This window comes from Triticum aestivum, chromosome 6B, assembly GCF_018294505.1.
Source record: "Triticum aestivum cultivar Chinese Spring chromosome 6B, IWGSC CS RefSeq v2.1, whole genome shotgun sequence".
Classification (NCBI taxonomy): domain Eukaryota; kingdom Viridiplantae; phylum Streptophyta; class Magnoliopsida; order Poales; family Poaceae; genus Triticum; species Triticum aestivum.
This window is the reverse complement of record NC_057810.1, coordinates 416,619,778-416,641,410: the sequence shown is the minus strand read 5'-3', so window position 1 is coordinate 416,641,410 and position 21,633 is coordinate 416,619,778. Positions and strand designations below refer to the sequence as shown.

The following is a 21,633-nucleotide window of genomic DNA, read 5'->3' as shown; positions in this document are numbered from 1 at the left end:
AAACTTGTCGGTGTTGAGGATGCCGAGGCCTCCATAGATCATAGGCCTGCAGACCATGTCCCAATTGACCTTACATTTTGCGCCGGTCGTCTTGTCCGACCCTGACCAGAGGAAGGCCCTCTCAATCTTGTTGATATTATGAAGTGTGCCCTATGGCACAATGAGAGATGTGATGGAGAAGACCGCTTGAGAGGTGATGACCGATCTGACAAGGGTAGTGCGCCCAATAGTTGTGATGCTTTGTCCCTCCCAAGTTACTAATTTTCCGGCCGCCTTGTCTTCAAGATACTGGAAGTCGACCTTCCGAAGTTGTCGAACTGAGAATATTTGATTGGGAAAGCGGCGCGGGTCGCCGGAATACTACTCAGAATATGCTCCAGAGGAAGGTGGTTGCATCGAATGGGCACAACCGAGCTCTTGCAAAAGTTGGTGCAGAGTCCTGTCACCTCGCCGAAACCCCTTAGGATGACTGAGAGGTTATGAATGTCCTTCTTGATTGGGGCCATGAAGATGGCCGCGTCATCTGCATAGAGGGAGGTTCTCATCATGACTCCGCGGCTGCGGATCCTATGGATGATGCCCTTGTGAGTTGCGATGTCGAGGATATGTTGAAGGGGGTCAATTGCAAGGACGAACAGTAGAGGTAAAATTGGGTCCCCTTGGCGAAACCCGCGGCCGTGCTTGATCGGGGGGCCCAGAAGCCCATTGAGGAGAACGCGCGAAGAGGAAGATGATAGAAGAGCAGCGATCCAATTCCGGAATTTGCAAGGGAACCGCTTGCATTGTAATAAATCTAGGATGTATTCCCATTTGACCGAGTCGAAAGCTTTTCTAATGTCAAGCTTGAAGAGGAGGGCTGAAGTCTTGCGCTTGTGCAACCGTCTCGCAAAATTGCGCACATACATGAAGTTGTCATGGATACTCCTCTTCTTTATGAAAGCACTTTGGGCATTGGAGACGAGAACGTCCATGTGAGGGGCAAGCCACAGGGAAAGAATCTTGGCGATAATCTTGGCCACAGCATGGACAAGACTAATAGGCCTATAGTCAGAGACGCCCTCCGCCCCTCCTTCTTGGGCAAAAGCACCACATTGGCAGAGTTGAGCCATTGCAAGTGGGATGTGTGGAGCGATTCAAAGCTCTGGATGACCCGCATGAGATCATGCTTAATAATTTCCCAACAACGTTTGAAGAAGATGCCCGTGAAGCCATCCGGCCCGGGAGCCTTGTCCCCCAGCATTGCTTTTATGGCCGCCAAAACCTCATCCTCAGTGATGGGATCACCGAGATCATCCAAGTCATGCGACTGGATATTAAGCTCATCCCAATTAAGGTCAACGGAGCTCGAGCTTGCGCTGCCCATGATCTCGGCAAAGTGGTTATGGATGATGTCCTCTTTTTGCTTATGGTCGGTGACCCAGCCACTTAGTACTTTATAAAACCCGCGAATTAAACTAGCACTGAAGTTATCTTCCTCCTGAGAGGCTAGAAATTGTGCCAAAGCTTGACGTCAAATCAGGATACGACATGGCGGATGCGTCAAACCCTTGGTTTTGCATCAAGGCGAACACGTCTGTTGGTGAGAGCTCAGGGAGGGGCGTAACACCGGTGAGATAGCGCATGTGTAAGGGCATATTTATTCCCAATATGTTTTGGTGATTGATGACAATGCTTGTGCGAACTAATCGTGTGCGTTTAGTTCTTTTAGAGATTCATCCATTGGCACGAGACGATTTCCTCCCCTCGGTGTTGTAATTCAAGACGGTGTACCTCCTTCATTTCGTTGTTGGTGGACTAGTTTCGTAGGAGTCACCGTACTATCAAGAGGGGATCCGTTTTGGTAAGACTTGGGTGGAATCACACGTACACATCATTATCACACCCGTCGTCTTTCCTTCCGCATCTCTGGAGCTGCCGTTTTCCCCTTACTATGCTCTGCTCTGCCCTAGCGGTAGTACCGCGTCCACAGCGGTAGTACCGCCGAAACTCCACAGCGGTGGGTGTTTCGGCCGTAGTACCGCTGTGCGTCTGGGCTACTTCCGCCTCGATTCTTGAACGAATTTTTCATGTCGGGTTTTGCGGCACTAAGGGAGGTAGTAGGGGCGGTAGTACCGCTCTAAGCGGTAGTACCGCCCTTCCCTAGCGGTAGTACCGCCCTGGTGCCAGGGCCCTGGGCAGCGCGGCAGTACCGCGAGGTCGAAGCGGTAGTACCGCCCGGAGCGGTAGTACCGCTCTTCCCTGGCGGTAGTACCGCCCTGGGGTCAGGGCCCCAGGCAGCGCGGCAGTACCGCTGGGTCGAGCGGTAGTACCGCCCGGAGCGGTAGTACCGCCCTTCCCTAGCGGTAGTACCGCTCTGTGCGGGGCTGGTGAGTGGGATAATGGTTGGATTGTTCTTCCCACTATATAAAGGGGTATTCTTCCCCAAAGTTGACCTACCTCTTTCCCCCAAAGCTCCATTGTTGCTCCAAGCTCCATTTTCGCCCGATCTCTCTCCCTAGCCAATCAAACTTGTTGATTTGCTCGGGATTGGTTGAGAAGGCCCAGATCTACACTTCCACCAAGAGAAATTTGATTCCCCCCACTTATCCCTAGCGGATCTTGTTACTCTTGGGTGTTGAGCACCCTAGACGGTTGAGGTCACCTCGAAGCCATACTCCATTGTGGTGAAGCTTCGTGGTGTTGTTGGGAGCCTCCAAGTGTTGTGGAGATTGCCCCAACCTTGTTTGTAAAGGTCCGGTTGCCGCCTTCAAGGGCTCCAATAGTGGAATCACGGCATCTCGCATTGTGTGAGGGCGTGAGGAGAATACGGTGGCCCTAGTGGCTTCTTGGGGAGCATTGTGCCTCCACACCGCTCTAACGGAGATGTACTTCCCCTTAAAAGGAAGGAACTTCGGTAACACATCCTCGTCTCCACTGGCTCCACTCTTGGTTATCTTGACCCTTTACTTTTGCAAGCTTACTTGAGTTATATCCATTGCTTGCTTGTGTGCTTATTGTCTTTGCATCATATAGGTTGTCCACGTAGTTACACATCTAGACAACCTATTTCATTGCAAGTTTTAATTTGTTAAAGAAAAGTCTAAAAATTGTTAGTTGCCTATTCACCCCTCATCTAGTCAACCATATCGATCCTTTCAATTGGTATCAGAGCCGCATCTCTTTATTAAGGACTTTGCCATCCGAAGAGTATGGTTGACGTCAACGACGGTGCGGAGGAACACTCCGGTGTGAATCCCATCTCGTCTTCGGCCGAAGGGGGAACCTTGGTCTCACGTGAGGAATTCAATGTGGCTTTAGACACATTGAAAACCTCCATGACGGCCGAGGTTAAAGGCATGTTTACTGAATTTCTAGAGGGACTTAAACTATCTACCTCACCAATGAAAGTGGGTGATCCCACTAACAAGGTGACGGATGCTAACTCCGATAAGGGGGAAGCTAACAATGAAAAGAGTCCATCTACTAGTGGTAGAAATGGCACCGAGATCTTTGCCCATGTGGAACCCCCGGTGTATAGAGGACCGATCCCCTCTACTCATTTGAATCATGCCGGTCCTCCTCCTAAATATGTGAAAAATGAAGATTTTGATGCTTGGCTCTATCACTTCAAGCGTCACTTAAAACATGTGAACACTAACCTTTGGAGAATTATTGAAGAAGGTTTCTATCCTCATGATCCAAGCAACTTCACCCCTCGAGAAGAAGTGGACAATCAATTCAATGAAAGTGCTCTCTTCATCATCCAAGATGCAATCCTCCCCGAAGATCTCCCTCATCTTCGACCTCATGCCATGGCTAAAGAAGCATGGAAGTGTGTCGAGTGTCTCTATCGAGGAAGTGCTAGCATTCAACGCTCCAACTATGAAGTGGTGCAAGATGAAGCCGATGAGTTTGCAATGAAGGAGGATGAAGAACCTCGTGAGCTCTTTCGAAGAGTGACCAAACTCGCGGTCGCACTCTGAGATCATGGAAGCAAGGACACGGATGACAACTGGATCAAGCGCAAGTTCCTCAAGGCCATGATGCCCTACAATAAGGCCATGTCCTCCGTCATTCGCCAAAGACTGGACTTCCACTCCATGACCTCGAGTGAAGTGTTGGATGAGTTTGTTGCAATGAGCATCTTGGACAAGACCGCCGACAATGTGGTGCTCCGTTCCCAAAGGGCAAAGAAGCCCAATCTTGCCTTGAAGGCCAAGGCTAGTGTGGAAGAAGAAGAAGAAGAGGAAGATGAGGAGAGCAACCCCGAGGACACGAAGTATGATTATCATGAGCACATGGCTCTTGCCTCAAGACAGTTTTGGAGTAAGAAGAATACAAGACCCAACTTCAACAAGAACAACTCAAGTGGCCTCAAAGGGAAGCAACGAGTTAGAACCTGTTTCAACTGTGGCAATGTTAGCCATTTCGTTGCGGATTGTCCCTACGAGAAGTGGGAAGACAATGGTGGCAAGTTCATCCGAAAAGACAAAGCCAAGTCCTTCCCAAACAAGAACAACTTCACCAACAAGACTCCGTCTCGCGGGTTGGCGGTTCAAGAAGAATACCGTGAGGATGACGATGATGATGAAGATGGTGAAACAATGGCCATGGCATCCGTTGCCATTGCCACAACTCCCCGCGTGTCTCTCTTCGATGCACCTAACGAGAACATCACCGCCAAGTGCCTCATGGCTAAGGCCACCAACAAGGTAACCTCCAACATCAAAACCACCATTATTCCTAACCCTCCTTCAACGGATGATTTTGATAATGGTAAGGGGTCTAATGAGGAGATCAATGAATTTGAGTCCTTCATGAGTAAGCTCAAGGGCAAATCCAAGAAGCACTTCGTTGCTCTCTTGGAACAACTTGGTGAAGCCAATGACATGATCGAGGCTCATGAAGAAACCATCTCTAAGATGGAAAGTCATAGTCGTGACTATGCCGATGAGATATCGGATCTCTCTAATGCTCTTGAGGAAGAGCGTGAGCATCGTTTGGCTCTTGAGGAGTCACACAACGATGGTCATGCTAAACTAAAGAAAGATCTTGATCATGCTCTTGTTGTGTCTCGTGTTCTAGCTTCCGAGAAGGCTAAGCTTGGAGTTGGTCATGTTAGACTCATGGAGGAGTTTGATGTACTTGACAAGGCCCACAAGGTATTGAAAGGTGCTCATGCTACCCTCAAGGAGTCTCATGCTCAACTCCAAGTTAAGCTAACTAAGGAAAAGGCCACATTTCCTCACATGGTCTTAATTGATAATGCAAATGCTACTAACCCTTGTTGTGAGCATGTGCATCTTGTGGAGGAGAATGCCAAGTTGAAGGAACAACTCGAGAAAGGTCTTGTGTCATGCATACAAGGCGAGAAGAACCTAAATGACCTTTTGAGCAATCAAAAGGAAGTTGTGGGCAAGGAGGGAGTTGGGTTCTCACCCAAATCCAAGAACAAGAAGAAGAACAAGGAGAAGAAGAGCAAGACCGATCGACCTCCTTCGCTCACGCAAACCTTTGTGAGGGAGGGAGAAGGTGCTCCTAAGGAGAAGAAGAACAATGGGAAGAGTGGTGATGCCAAAGAGCGCAAAGCCATCTCTACCAACAAAGCCGGCGACTTTAACCCGTCTTATGTGTTGTGCCGTGCTAGTGATGGGCATGTTTATGCTAAATTTGTTGGTACATTGAATGGTCTATTTGGGTTCCTAAGACCCTTGTTACTAACATCAAAGGACCCATTACTCAATGGGTACCTAAAACCAAGCATTGATCTCTTGTAGGTGTTTGCTTCCGGTGGGGGATCATGGTTGCTCGATAGTGGAGCAACAAATCATATGACCGGGAGCAAGGACTTGGTGGTGGATGTGCACAAGATCCCATCTATGCCCACCAATGTCGAATGGGGTGATGCCTCACATTCTAAGGTATTGGGTCTTGGCAAGGTTGTCATTTCTCATGATCTAACGATCGAGAAAGTCATGCTTGTTGAGTCCCTTGCATTCAATTTACTTTTCGTTCGTCAACTCGCACTCATGGGTTTTGCCACCTTCTTTGATATTGATACCGTGGCCCACTTGTGGAGCAAGACTCTTAAAGTAGCCTTTGTTGGGCATGTCGAGAATGGTCTCTATGTGGTTAACTTCTCGGAGCAACCCACTAAGACCGCGACATGTCTAATGGCTAAAGTTGATGTGGGATGGCTTTGGCATCGCCGTTTAGCCCACGTCCATATGAGATCTTTGCAAAGTCTTCTCAAGGGGGACCATGTTCATGGACTAACGAATGTTAGTTTTGCCAAAAATCGTGTTTGCAGTGCTTGTATCGAAGGAAAGCTTCATGAGACGACTCACCCTCCCATGACTATCATCTACTTGAAGAGACCCTTGGAGCTCCTCCACATGGACCTCTTTGGGCCCCCATCCTTTGATAGTCTTGGGGGTAGAAAGTATTGCTTGGTGATAGTGGATGATTATTCAAGATACACTTGGGTATACTTCTTCAAGAGGAAGAGTGAGACTCAACAAACCGTTATCGACTTTGCAAATGAAGCTCAATGTCAACACAATGCAAAGATCTTGACAATAAGAAGTGACAACGGCACCGAGTTCAAGAACTACACCTTGGATGAGTTTCTTAGTGATGAAGGGATTAAGCATCAATATTCTGCACCATATACCCCTCAACAAAATGGTGTCGCGGAGAGGAAGAACCAGACGTTGATGGATGCGGCAAGAACCATGATGGCGGAGTTCAAGTCTCCATACAACTTTTGGGCCGAGGACATCAACACAGCTTGTCATGCATCGAATCGGCTCTATCTCCGCAAAGGCTTGAACAAAACTCCGTATGAGATACTCACTGGGAACAAGCCCAATCTCAAGTACTTCCGGGTGTTCGGGTGTAAGTGTTTCATTCTCAAGAAAGGTGTTCGTTTGTCTAAATTCGAGGCTAGAGCTCATGAGGGCATATTTCTTGGTTATGCTACAAACTCTCATGCTTACCGTGTTCTCAACAAGTCCAATGGGCTCATTGAGGAAACGTGTAACGTAGAGTTTGATGAAAATAACGGCTCCCAAGTGGAGCAAAGTGGTACTTGTGATGTAGGTGATGAAATTCCTCCCCAATCCATAAGAAGAATGGGTATTGGTCATATCCTACCCATTGAGGAACCCCTTGTGGCCGAAGGAGAAGGACAATGCTCCACCTCGGTGGAGCCTTCACCTACTCAAGACCCACACGCTTCCGAAGAACAAAGTGAAGGCCCTCAACCTAAGGAACAAGACCAAGGGCAAGATCAATCACAAGATGGTGATGAACCACATGATGCCCAAGGTCAAGTTCTTCCCCTCGAGCAAGTTCAAGATCATGAGCAAGCTCAAGATCAAGAACAAACTCATGACGACGCTCAAGATGATCAAGTGAACCCTCCTCCTTCAACATCCGAGGAGGAATTGGAGCGTCGTGCCGCGAAGATTGCTTCCAAACTCACCACCAAAGGTCATCTCATGGAGAATGTGGTTGGAAGCCTAAGGAAGGGGGTAAGCACTCGTAGATAGTTAGCAAACTATTGTGAACATCATGCGTTTGTCTCTTGTGTTGAACCCCATAAGGTCTATGAGGCGCTCGAAGACTCGGATTGGCTCAACGCCATGCATGAAGAACTCAACAACTTTGAGTACAACAAGGTGTGGAGATTGGTGCCAAGGCCTTCTGGGAACCATAACATCATTGGAACCAAGTGGATCTTCAAGAACAAGCAAGATGCTCATGGAAACATCATTCACAACAAGGCAAGATTGGTAGCACAAGGCTACTCCCAAGTCGAGGGTATTGACTACGGTGAAACCTTTGCTCCCATTGCTCATCTTGAATCCATTCATTTGTTGATTGCTTATGCTTCCCATCACAACTTTAAGTTGCAACAAATGGATGTTAAAAGTGCTTTTCTTAATGGTCCTATTAATGAGTTGGTCTATGTCAAGCAACCCCTCGGGTTTGAGGATCCCTTCTTCCCAGATCATGTGTATCAAATCGATAAGGCGCTCTATGGCCTTAAACAAGCCCCACGTGCGTGGTATGACCACCTTACCGAGTTGTTACAAGATCGTGGATTTGAAGTGGGGCTAATCGATCCTACTCTTTTTACTAAGAAGGTCAAAGGGGAGTTGTTTGTATGCCAACTATATGTTGATGACATTATCTTTGGTTCCCCTAACAAAGCTTTCAATGAAGAATTTGCCACTCTCATGACCTCTAAGTTCAAGATGTCTTCTATGGGAGAGTTGAAGTTCTTCCTTGGTTTTGATATCAAACAAAGAAGAGAAGGTACCTTCATCAATCAAGCAAAATACACTCAAGACATGCTCAAGAGATTCAAGTTAAGTGATGTCAAGCCGGCTTCTACTCCAATGCCCACCAAGTGCCAACTTGACATTGATCCCAATGGTAAAGTGGTGGATCAAAAGGTATATCGCTCCATGATTGGCTCCTTGCTTTACCTTTGTGCATCTAGACCAGATATCATGTTGAGTGTGGGGATGTGTGCACGGTTTCAAGCTGCACCGAAGGAAAGTCACTTTGTGGCTGTCAAGCGAATCTTTCGATATTTGGCTCATACCCCAAACTTTGGCTTATGGTACCCAAGAGGGGCAAACTTTAATCTTGAAGGGTTTACGGATTCCGATTGGGCGGGAGACAAAGTGGATAGGAAGTCCACTTCCAGAGGGTGCCAGTTTCTTGGGTGCTCTTTGGTGAGTTGGTCTTCCAAAAAGCAAAGTTGTGTGTCTCTCTCGTCCACCGAAGCAGAATATGTGGCTGCCGGTAGTTGTTGTGCACAAATCTTGTGGATGAGGCAAACTTTAAAGGAATACGATGTCATTTGTGACAAAGTGCCTCTTTGGTGTGACAACGAAAGTGCCATCAAGATTTCTCTCAACCCGGTGCAACACTTCAAGACGAAGCACATTGAGATTCGGTATCACTTCATCCGGGATCACATTAGGCGAGGAGAGATCGAGCTCAAGTATGTCAACACTCATGATAACCTTGTAGATATTTTCACAAAGCCCTTGGATGAAGCAAGATTTCGCGAGTTAAGGCATGAGCTAAATATCATTGATTCGAGCAATGTGACTTGAACCCTTGCACACCCCACCTCACTCAACTTGGTATCTAGTTTAGATGTAGGCATGGACATAGGGGGAGTGTTGTTCTCTCAATGAACTTTCCCTCCCCCCATTATGCATAAAACAATCAACTCTTTCACAATAGCCATTTTTGATGGTACGTGTGCTTCAAAGACGAGTTTTGGTCATGGGCCCAAGGATAATTCTTCGCGGTGCCATACCATTTGACTCAAACATAGGTGGCTCCGGCCACCGCCTCTCCTGAGAGAGGCCAGAGCTTGCTCTGTTTCGTGTGGTTGTTTGTGTTTGAGTTGTTTCTGGTCTGTTGTGTGTGTGTGTGTGTGTGTTGCCGCGTCGGTCCTCTCGTCCTTTTGACTTTGCTTTCCGTTTCTTTTTGAGCGTTAGCCGTTGGTCTAGAAGCAGCGTGGTTGCTGAAGCGGTACTACCGCTGGTGGCGAGCGGTCAGCGGTACTACCGCCCTCCAGAGCGGTACTACCGCTCCCAGCGGTACTACCGCCCTCCAGAGCGGTACTACCGCCCTCCAGAGCGGTACTACCGCTCCCAGCGGTACTACCGCCCTCCAGAGCGGTACTACCGCTGTGAGGCGCGGGCTGGGGGTTATATCGGGGGTAGGGGGAGTTTCTTCTCCCCCATACCCATTCGCTCACCCCTTCGCCCTGTTCGTCTCTCTCTTCAGCAACCGGTGCCGCGGGAGGGCTCCGGCGGATCTCCCTCTCTGGGGCGCTCCTCTCCGCTTCCTTCGGTGGAATCGATCCCCACCTTGTCCTCTTGCCATGGATGCTGGTATTGCCCCCGTTCCCTGGTTCCTTTTGTCTAGATTTCCAATCTAGCGTTCTTGGGGCAATAGCAGTTGCATCTCTAGAGTTTTGTCCAGATCTAGGCTTGAGTAGGATGGAGAATGCTTCTAGACTGTTTAGATTAGTGTTTGGTTGGAGTATTTTTGAATTTGGTAGGACGGTAGTACCGGATCTGACCACGGTAGTTGGAAACTGCTGTTTCCCCGCCTCGAGCGGTACTACCGCTCTCCAAGAGCGGTACTACCGCCTCGAGCGGTACTACCGCTCTCTCCAGAGCGATACTACCGCTTGGAGCGGTACTACCGCTCAAGGGTCACGGTACTACCGCCCTCTACCCAGTTCCATCATCCTCCTACCTCTCAGTGATCTTTTTGTTCGTGTTTGTGGCTTACGCTCGTTCTTTCTGGTTGTTTGTGTGTTTGTGTGTGTGGTTCCAGGTGATGATGTTCCTGAGCATCAGGCTCATCGTGTCAACCCCGGTCGTGCCTCGTCCAAGCGCTACCGCACCACTGAGCCTGCCGGAGGATCTTCTAGTGCTCCACCTCCTCCCCAACTGCAGAAGAAGCCTGGGGTCAAGCCAAAGTCAAGCAAAACCGTGCCAGAAATGCCGCCCAAGGAGTTCTGGGCAAGGCGCCGTCGCAACCCGTATGAGGTCGACCAAGATCCCACTTTGGTCAACCGTCCGTTCTGGAACAAGTTCCAGTTTGCCATCTATTTTGATGTTCTCAAAGCCAAGAAGAATCTATATGTCAACGTGCACTCCATCGACACCGAGCATATGGAGAATGATCCTGACTACTTTGGTGAAGCTCTTCAGATGTGCACTCAGATGAACATTCTCAGGATCATGCAATTGAACAAGGACTATGATGCTGATATTGTGGCCCAATTCTATGCCACGGTTCACCTTGGGACCGATGAGGACAGGACTCTGACTTGGATGACAAATGGCAAGTTGCTGTCACTCAAGTGGAAAGCTTTCATGCAGTTGATTGGGGTGGAAGATCTTGGACTTGAGTCTTCTGTCGGCTTTCGCCCCCACCGTCGCGCCAATGCCACTCACAAGCAAGCTCTGTGGCCCTACTGCACTCTGAGGATCAACCATGAGACAAAGAAGGAGACCTATGAGCTGCCTGCCTATCTGGACTTCTTCACCGTATCTTCAGAGAGACTCTTTTCCCTCGCATCGGGAATCTGGACCAGGTTCACTCTTATCTCGTGGACATGCTTCTCTTCTGTCAGCGGGAGAAGGGGCATATCACCGGAGAGTCCTTGGATATCTCTCATGTTATGTGGTCTGAGCTGGTTTCTGCTATCTCCGAGCGCAAGTGCCCGATTTATGGTCCATTCATTATGCTGCTCATTGAGAAGGCCTGGGATCGTGTCTATCCCAAGGTGGTGCTGGAGATTGGAGAGTTGGTTTCTCACGATGTCAAGCGTCTGAGGAAGAAGGATAACTGGGGCACTCAGGCCCCTAGGACTGGAGTTCCTTCATCTGCTGCTGCCATGGAGACTGAGGAGGAGTTTGGGGCTGAGGCTGAGGATGAAGATGATGACTACGTGCCTTCTGAGGCAGAGCCCTCTTGGGCCAAGAAGCTCAAGATCAAGGTGAAGAAGCTGTTTTGCATGGAGTCTCACGGTCAGTACATGACTCATGTGGCTGAGAAGAAGGCCCGAGGTCGCCACAAGGAGCTCATGCGTCAGATGGGTGCTGTTGTGATTAGTGGTTCTGAGGATCAGCTTACCGAGGAGGAGGAGTGGATTCAGCAGCACTGCCCCTGGACTGATTCTGATGCTGAGCACTTCCCGGCTGACGATGGTAACGCAGATGATCCCTCTGAGATCTGATGGGTGTCCATCGTTTGCCTTCACCTGGAGCCGTAGCAACACTCCCTCTCCTTTTTGGTGTTTCGATGCCAAAGGGGGAGAGAGTTTAGGGATTTGCGTTTTGTGTCCTCCGTCGTTTGTGTTTGTGCTTTCGCTTGTTGCTTTATTTGGTTTGTGTCAGTGAGACCTAAGTTCTGGCTCTGTCAGTAAGACCTAAGCTCGAGTCATATGGTGTGAGACATATGCTACCTTATCTTTCCGTATCATTATCTATGTCTATCTAGCTTATGAGTTCCATGCTTATCCTGTTATATATATGTTGCTCTCATATCTTGCTTAGGTAGTTGGTCTCTAAAATGTAGGGGGAGCATTGATCCTGGCATCTGCGCCGTGCAGTCCAAAGCACTTTTCTAGGTAGCACACATCCAGGGGGAGCCCTTCTACATTTTAGGACGTTTGTGCTTTTGCGCTTATCCTTTATCTATCATATTGTGCAAATCCCGTATTGTCATCAATCCACCAAAAAGGGGGAGATTGTAAGGGCATATTTATTCCCAATATGTTTTGGTGATTGATGACAATGCTTGTGCGAACTAATCGTGTGCGTTTAGTTCTTTCAGAGTTTCATCCATTGGCACGAGACGATTTCCTCCCCTCGGTGTTGTAATTCAAGACGGTGTAGCTCCTTCGTTCCGTTGTTGGTGGACTAGTTTCGTAGGAGTCACCGTACTATCAAGAGGGGATCCGTTTTGGTAAGACTTGGGTGGAATCACACGTACACATCATTATCACACCCATCGTCTTTCCTTCCGCATCTCTGGAGCTGCCGTTTTCCCCTTACTATGCTCTGCTCTGCCCTAGCGGTAGTACCGCGTCCACAGCAGTAGTACCGCTGAAACTCCACAGCGGTAGTACCGCTCTCAGAGCGGTAGTACCGTTTGGGTGTTTCGGCCGTAGTACCGCTGTGCGTCTGGGCTACTTCCGCCTCGATTCTCGAACAAATTTTTCGTGTTGGGTTTTGCGGCACTAAGGGAGGTAGTAGGGGCGGTAGTACCGCTCTAAGCGGTAGTACCGCCCTTCCCTAGCGGTAGTACCGCCCTGGTGCCAGGGCCCTGGGCAGCGCGGCAGTACCGCTGGGTCGAAGCGGTAGTACCGCCCGGAGCGGTAGTATTGCTCTTCCCTGGCGGTAGTACCGCCCTGGGGTCAGGGCCCCAGGCAGCGCGGCAGTACCGCTGGGTCGAGCGGTAGTACCGCCCGGAGCGGTAGTACCGCCCTTCCCTAGCGGTAGTACCGCTCTGTGCGGGGCTGGTGAGTGGGATAATGGTTGGATTGTTCTTCCCACTATATAAAGGGGTCTTATACCCCAAAGTTGACCTACCTCTTTCCCCCAAAGCTCCATTGTTGCTCCAAGCTCCATTTTCGCCCGATCTCTCTCCCTAGCCAATCAAACTTGTTGATTTGCTCGGGATTGGTTGAGAAGGCCCAGATCTACACTTCCACCAAGAGAAATTTGATTCCCCCCACTTATCCCTAGCGGATCTTGTTACTCTTGGGTGTTGAGCACCCTAGACGGTTGAGGTCACCTCGAAGCCATACTCCATTGTGGTGAAGCTTCGTGGTGTTGTTGGGAGCCTCCAAGTGTTGTGGAGATTGCCCCAATCTTGTTTGTAAAGGTCCGGTTGCCGCCTTCAAGGGCTCCAATAGTGGAATCACGGCATCTCGCATTGTGTGAGGGCGTGAGGAGATTACGGTGGCCCTAGTGGCTTCTTGGGGAGCATTGTGCCTCCACACCGCTCTAACGGAGATGTACTTCCCCTTAAAAGGAAGGAACTTCGGTAACACATACTCGTCTCCACCGGCTCCACTCTTGGTTATCTTAACCCTTTACTTTTGCAAGCTTACTTGAGTTATATCCATTGCTTGCTTGTGTGCTTATTGTCTTTGCATCATATAGGTTGTCCACGTAGTTGCACATCTAGACAACCTATTTCATTGCAAGTTTTAATTTGTTAAAGAAGAGTCTAAAAATTGTTAGTTGCCTATTCACCCCCCCTCTAGTCAACCATATCGATCCTTTCAGCATGACTTGTACAATGCCAGGCCTCGCGCTAGCGAGAGGGTGTGAGCACATGAGCCCTAGGGTGAGCACCAACCCCGCCCGGTCGATGTCGAACTCGCGGTGGAGCCTCGCGTCCACCGTCTCCATGAGCGTACCATCACGCCAATGCTCCAGCACCCAGTCGACGAGCGCTATCTGTCCGCCTTGCGCATTCTCCTTGATGGGTTTATGTCCGCATGCAACCTCAAGAAGAAATATGCCAAAGCCGAACATGTTGGTCAGAGGGGACGCCCTTCCCGTGCGTATCAGCTCCGGAGCCAAGTAACCCATGGTGCCGACTACGTGCGTGGTTTGTGAGTCTGCCCCATGGTCGTACAACCTTGCTAGCCCAAAGTCACCAAGCTGGGCGTTCATGTCTTTGTCGAGGAGCACGTTGCTGGCCTTGATGTCTCTGTGGATGACGACTTTCTCCCACCTCTCATGCAGATAAAGCAAGCCGGACGCGACATCCTTGATGGTATGAAACCTCAAAGTCCAATTCAGAGTAGGCTGATCCTCCCTACTGCTATATACTCCCTCCGTCCCATAATATAAGAATGTTTTTGACATTAGTGTAGTGTCAAAAACGCTCTTATATTATGGGACAAAGGGAGTAGATGTTTATCCAGGCTTCCGTTGGGCATGTAGGCGTACACCAAAAGAAGTTCACCTTCTCGACGGTAGTAACCGAGCAACTCTACAAGATTACGATGTCAAATGCGGCCGATGCTTGTAATCTTAGCTATGAACTCCCTCATCCCCTGTCTTGACTCGTGAGACACCCTCTTCACCGCAACCTCCAGTTTAGATGTCTCAAGCATGCCTCTGTATACCCTTCCAAACCCCCCCCCACGCCAAGTAGATGCTTGTCCTTGAATCCGTCAGTTGCACGGAATAAATCCTTGTACAAGAAGCGGTGTGGTCCGAACTCGATCTCCCAATCTTCCCGCAATTCAGCGTACCTTGATCTCCTCCGCATGACCAGGACAAGGATACCACCCAAACCAAGTACAAATGTGGCCGTGACTATTGGTAGAATGATGTCCAAGGCCTTGGACCGAGGCTTCGGGCCAACCCGAGGCAACTTGGGCAGCTTGGCCATGTCGATGGCCGGAGCTTGTCTGCTCACGCCCAAGCTCCAACCAAGAATGAAATGCCGTGAATTGACACGATCGGTGGCCGCTGAGAACCCGAGATACACCAGCTCATGGAGCACCGTGGAGAGGTCGTAGCTGGCCGAGAGGAGTGGCCTAGCAGGCTTGGCCATGTCCAAGGGAGCCAGTGTCACGTTGATCTCCTTCCTCCCCCCGTGGTAATCAATCCACACTTGCATGGCCTCGCGGCTGATGAGCTTCATGCTTCGGAAGTCGCTGCTCTCGTCATCGTAGTAGCCGACGTTGTATGACCGTAGGGATTGCAATCCGTTGATGTCGATGCCGACGTGGTTGGCATTGATGTTGTGAAACAAGGAGAAATAGATTGGATCGACACACCTAGGCCGGTGGTCTCGATAGCATTATATAGGGCACCTCTAGGAGCTGCCGCTAGGGTTTACATGGGGGATAAGTACAGGTTGTTATACAAGATAACTACAATCCTAGATACTAACCATATCGGTTAACTATACAGTTTAACATTCCCCCTCAATCTGAACTTCCTACACAAAGATTCAGATTGTGCCTATTTAAGACAAACGGCACCTCAGCTATAGGCTTTGTGAATATATCTGCAACTTTCTCCTTGGAAGATATGAATCGAACATCAAGTGCCTTGGCTGCAACTCGTTCACGAACAAAGTGGAAATCCACTTCTATGTGCTTGGTTCTGGCATGGAATACCGGATTCGCAGATAGGTAAGTGGCTCCTAAATTGTCACACCACAGAACAGGAGTCCGAGAGAGAAAGACCCCAAGTTCACCAAGAACTGACTGTATCCATATTACTTCAGCTGTTCCATTCGCAAGTGCCTTATATTCAGATTCCGTGATCGACCTAGAGACCGTAGCTTGCTTCCTTGAACTCCAGGAGACAAGGTTGGGTCCAAGAAAGATTGCAAAGCCACCTGTGAATCGGCGGTCATCACTGCATCCAGCCGAGTCTGCATCTAAAAAATAGCTTAACAACATAGAGGGTGACTTGCGAATAGATAGGCCCATACTATGAGTATACTTCAAGTATCTCAAAATCCTCTTTGCTGCGGAGAGATGTGCAGTCGTAGGTACATGGAGGAACTGACAAACACGATTAACAGCAAAAGAGATATCTGGCCTTGTGAGTGTTAGATACTGGAGAGCTCCAACGATACCTGGTGCTATCCTCCTGAGACAGTGGTGATCCACTCTCCTTGCTAATTTTCTCACTGGAGGACATGGGCGTGGTAGAGACTTTACAATTCTCCATGTTTGCACAACGAAGAATGTCGCTAATATACTTCTGCTGAGACTGAACAATTCCCTCTGGCGATGACTCCACATGTACTCCAAGAAAATAATGCAAGGGGCCGAGATCCTTGAGAGCAAAAGAGGCTTGAAGATCGGCAAGTAACTTGGTAATACCAGTGGTAGAGGAGCTGGCCACAATAATGTCATCTACATACACAAGCATGAAAATGGTAACACCACTTTGGTTGTAGACAAAGAGAGACGTGTCAGCTTTGGATGCGATAAAACCAAGTTGTTGAAGCCTAAAACTCAGCCGAGAATACCACACTCGAGGAGCCTGTTTGAGGCCATAGAGAGCCTTGCGAAGTTTGCACAAATGATGAGGCATCGAGGGATTCACAAAACCAGGAGGTTGGCGCATGTATACCTCTTCTTGGAGAATGCCATGAAGAAAAGCATTTTGAACATCCAACTGACGCAAACACCATCCACGAGAGACTGCAATGGATAGAACAAAACACACAGCGACAGGTTTAACGACCGGGCTAAACGTATCATCATAGTCCAAGCCATAGCGTTGTTTGAACCCCTTTGCAACCAGACGTGCCTTGTACCAATCAATAGTGCCATCTGGTTTGTGTTTGATTTTGAACACCCATTTGCAGTCAATGACGTTGACACGAGGAGGAGGAACCAAAGTCCAGGTACCATTCTGTCGTAACGCATCGAGCTCAAGTTGCATGGCCAGTCGCCACTCCGGAGATGAAACAGCTTCACGATGATCCACTGGTTCCCGCAGGGCCAAGAAGGCATGACGGGACGGATTGTACGTGACAGTACCATCTGTACGTTGCTTTGGTTTGCGAGTGTGATCACGCGTGCACGTCGTCATTGTATGCACAGGCGGAACAGAGGATCCGGTGGCCACAGAAGATCCAGGCAGGGCGCATGCAGACGAGCGCGCAGGCGAGTCCCCCTGGGATCCCGTGTCGGACGAGGAAGCAGGCGCAGCCGCCAGATCCATCTCGGATCCAACACCGTCAGCGGGAATGACCCGCTCCGCAGGCGCCAGCTAGACAGCAGCCTGGGCGAGTCAGGGGACGCAGCAGCCCGCGGAGGGGTGGGCCCCGCCACAGTGTGGGTCGGGCGCGCGCATGCAGAAATCAACACGGGAGGCGCCTCGGTCCGCTCACCCTCAGGAGGCACGGGGTTGGCGGTCGACGGAGACGCGGGCCCGGTGCGGTCACCTGGCGCGCTGTCGCCTGGCATCACATGGTCGGCTGCCGCCACGTCACTGTCGTCAGGCGACACGTGATCTGAGGCTGATGCTGCGGCGGATCGGGAGACAGGATCCGCCTGGGAGTTCAGGGAAGGGATTTTCTGCACCGAAGCAGTACCTGCATCCAGATTAGTCTGAGAAACAGATGCACCATAGTTCATGTGCTCATACAGAAATAAAAGAATGGCATGTTCAGCAACGCGAGGTGGTATTGGAGAGGGTTGGTCATTGGCAAAGGGAAAAATTTGTTCATCAAAGATAACATCGCGTGATATATATATACGAGCTGTAGGTACGTGAAGACATTTGTAGCCTTTGTGACGAATACTGTACCCGACAAAAACACACTGTTGTGATCTAAATGCGAGTTTGTGAGTGTTATACGGGCGCAAGTTGGGCCAACATGCACACCCGAACGTGCGAAGGGATACATAGTCCGGCTTGGTGGAAAACAATTTTTCCATGGGACTCATATTGCCAATGACACGGCTGGGTAATCGGTTGATAAGATGACATGCGGATAAATACGCCTAGTCCCAAAAACGGAGGGGCATGGACGCATGCGATAACAAGGAGAGACCCATGTCAACAATGTGACGGTGCTTCCTTTCGGCCGAGCCATTCTGTTGATGTGTGTGTGGACAAGAAACGTGATGAGCAATGCCAAGTTGACAAAAAATGTGTCGCTAAGTTTTTCGTATTCCCCACCCAGTCGGATTGAACACACAAGATTTTATGAGAAAGAAGGCGTTCAACATGGGTGATAAAATCACAAAAGACATCAAACACATCACACTTTCGTTTAAGAAGGTAAATCCACACAAATTTACTATAATCATGAATGAATGAAACATAGTATTGGAACCCACCAGAAGAGGTTTTGGCAGGTCCCCACACATCTGAAAAAATAAGTTCCAAAGGAAACGAAGACACACTCGAGGATCTAGGAAAAGGTAGCTGATGTGCTTTGCCTTGTTGACAAGCATTACACACATGGGTCAAAGCCCGACTCGACGATGCTAATTTATTGGACGCCAAAACATGTTGAACAACTTGTGTGGATGGATGGCCGAACCTAGCATGCCAATCTTCAGCAAAGAGCCTAACTGAGAACAGGACATGAGAATGTGAGGGCCGAATGGGATAGAGCCCATTTTCACATCTGCCTCGAAGAAGGACCCGCTTGGTTGTCAAATCCTTCATAAGAAATTGAGTAGGATACTATTTTAGATAAGCATGATTATCAGTGGCAAGGCAATTAACAGAAAGGAGATTCTTATCGGCATTTGGAACATGTAGTATGTTGCGAAGTTTGAGATGGGCAGAGGGAGTAGGAAGGAGAGCATGACCATGTTGAGCTATGTGCAAACCTGATCCATCGGCAGTGTGGATGCGGTCCTGTCCAGGATATTTCTTCCTCACGGTGAGGCGGTCCAGGTCCGACGTGATGTGATTGGTGGCCCCCGTGTCAGTGAACCAGGTAGGATCGCCGAGGATGGATGGTGGTGACGCAGCTGCTAGACCCGCCATCTTGGAGTGCTGAGGTTGGAAGGCGTGGTTGTAGCGTTGGGCACACTCCCAGGCATAGTGCCCAGGGCCCCGGCAGAGTTGGCACTGCAGACGTGCATCACTGCCACCATCGTGGTCACCGCGGTCACCACCACCGCGGTTGCCGTTCGCGTTTTGGCGATTGCCACCACCGCCACGATCACCGCGGTAGCCGCCGCGGTTGTTGTTGTTGTAGTCACCGCGGTCACCGGAGTTGCTGCGACCCTTGCCGCGGTAGTTGCCCTTGCCGCGGTTGTTGGAGTTGCCGTTGTTGTCGCGGGCAACGTAGTTGACAGAGGAGCCGCCCGTGTGAAGTTGAAGATGAGCCGCGTGATACTCACGGCGGCGCTCGAAGGAGATGGCGTGGGAGTAGAGTTCGCCCAGCGTCATGACGTCGATGCGGGTGGTGATAGCCGTGATGAGTGGCTCATAGTCGCTGTCGAGGCCGGTGATGAAGGCGGTGATGATGTCCTCCTCTCGCATGGGGCGGCCCGCCGCAACGAGCTGATCGGCGTTGGAGCGGATCTTGGTGAAGTAGTCGACCATGGAGAGGTTGCCCTTGCAGAAATTCATCATGTCCATCTTGATCTGCACCACACTGGCGCGGCAATGCGTGACGTACATCTCCTCGAGGTGCGCCCAGATGGCGCGGGAGGTGTCGAAGAGGTGGACCTGCTGAAGCACATCGTCGGTGAGCGAGGCAAGCAGGTAGCTCAGGATGATTTGATCCTGACGGGACCAGGTAGCGTACTCCGGATTAGGAGCACGCTCCCCCTTGTCATCGGCCGGGAGGAGGCGAGCAGGAGTGGGGGTGGTGCCCTCGACATAGTCGGTGACACCGGCGATGCGAAGGGGAGGAAGGATCTGAGCTTTCCAGAGAAGATAGTTGGAGGAGGTGAGCTTGGCGGTAATGAGGCTAGCAGAGGGTTGGGGAACAACGGAAGACGGCGACGCCGCGAGACCGGACGGCATGGGCAGAGAGGCAAGAGCCGAGGAGGTCATGGCGGCGGTGGAGGGAGAACCCATCGAGCAGTTATGCGAGATGGCCTGATACCATGTGAAACAAGGAGAAATAGATTGGATCGACACACCTAGGCCGGTGGTCTCGATAGCATTATATAGGGCGCCTCTAGGAGCTATCGCTAGGGTTTACATAGTGGATAAGTACAGGTTGTTATACAAGATAACTACAATCCTAGATACTAACCATATCGGTTAACTATACAGTTTAACAGATGTCCTTGAACTCCACGCTCTGGATAGTGTCCAGCTCCACGGCGAAGACATTGTTCCTGGCGTTGCCATCGTTGTGGACGTTGGTGAGGCCCAGATACTTGGCAGGAAGAGCATCTGAGAAGTTCCTCCGGGGGGCGATGACGAAGGCCATGCCATGGGCGCTGAAGTCGGGGTAGACGGAGACGATGCCGAACACGAAGGCGATGGAGAAGGACCGGGAGGAACGCGTGGCCTTTCTGGTACGCCGTGCCATTTGTCAGCTCCAGGAGCCCGTTTGTCGTGATGGTGGCGGTGTCGTCGACGGCGAGGTTGGAGCCACTGAATCCAGAGTAGATGAATTGGTCGTTGGCGGTGGTGATCAAGGCTGCGAGGTTTAGGCCCAAGGAGATCGTCAAGAGAAGGCGTACAAGGGAGGACATTCTTTCTTGTTGCTAGGAGCCTTGGTTTGACATTGCAACGTCTCGGCTGCCGAAATGTTTTGGAGTTGTACTTTCATCGACTGTGAAGCATGTTGGTGTGAACTGTGAAGAAGAAATATCCTATGTATTCCATGACTTGCAGGGAGGCACGAAGAGAAGACCCCCGCGTCGCTCATACTGACGGCTCGGGGGAACCTAGTCTCGCCGGCCCTCTTGTCCAGCACCTCTCCCTCGCCGCCGCTGAGGGTCTCTGCCGGGCGAAGCCCAGACAGTGCTGGTGGCAGCGGGGCTTTCCATGGGCGCAGCTCCTCTCCCTCCCTGGCGGCGGCGTGGCTCCGATCATGGATGTCCTTGTGCTCTTTTCGCATCATGGCGACGTCCTACATGATCTGTCCTCCTTCATTCTGTCATCGACGTGTTCCGAAATTGCTGTCGGAGATCCTGCGATATCTAGATCGGATAACATTCGGTCGTGCACGCCATATCAGCCTATGAGGTTCCATGACGGCGTGGCGCGAAGCTCTATTGTTTGTTGACACCATGGGACATGTCGGCTTCTTGATTTCTATGGCATAGAAAACCGTGGAGAAGGTCATGGTGGCTGAGATCGAAGGGTCAGTTAGACGGATGGAGCCTTCAAGGTGATGGAGTCAGCCAGGTGTTTGGTAAATCTCAGGAGCAGCAGTGTAAGTTGGGGCGGCAGCACTGGAGGAATTCATTTTTAGTGGTGCTTCTCGGGTACCAAGCCGTGACTTTCAAGGTGAAAAGCTAAGGTCTGGCCTTCATTGGTTGTGCCTGACAATTGCCTTGCTGAAGGAATTGTTTTGAGAGCTCGTACTTCTTCAGGGTGAAAACCTAAGATCTTGTATCGGGCAACGAGGGTGCTTGTGCACTGTTTCCTTCTTGGAGGTGTTGCTTTTGAAGAC

General features: G+C 50.2%; 1 pseudogene; it reads right to left on the bottom strand.

Annotated features, from left to right (window-relative positions):
- Nucleotides 1-1,466: 1,466 nt before the first annotated feature.
- On the bottom strand, nucleotides 1,467-20,707 carry LOC123134177 (L-type lectin-domain containing receptor kinase SIT2-like; annotated as a pseudogene).
- Between the last annotated feature and the right edge of the window lie 926 nt (nucleotides 20,708-21,633).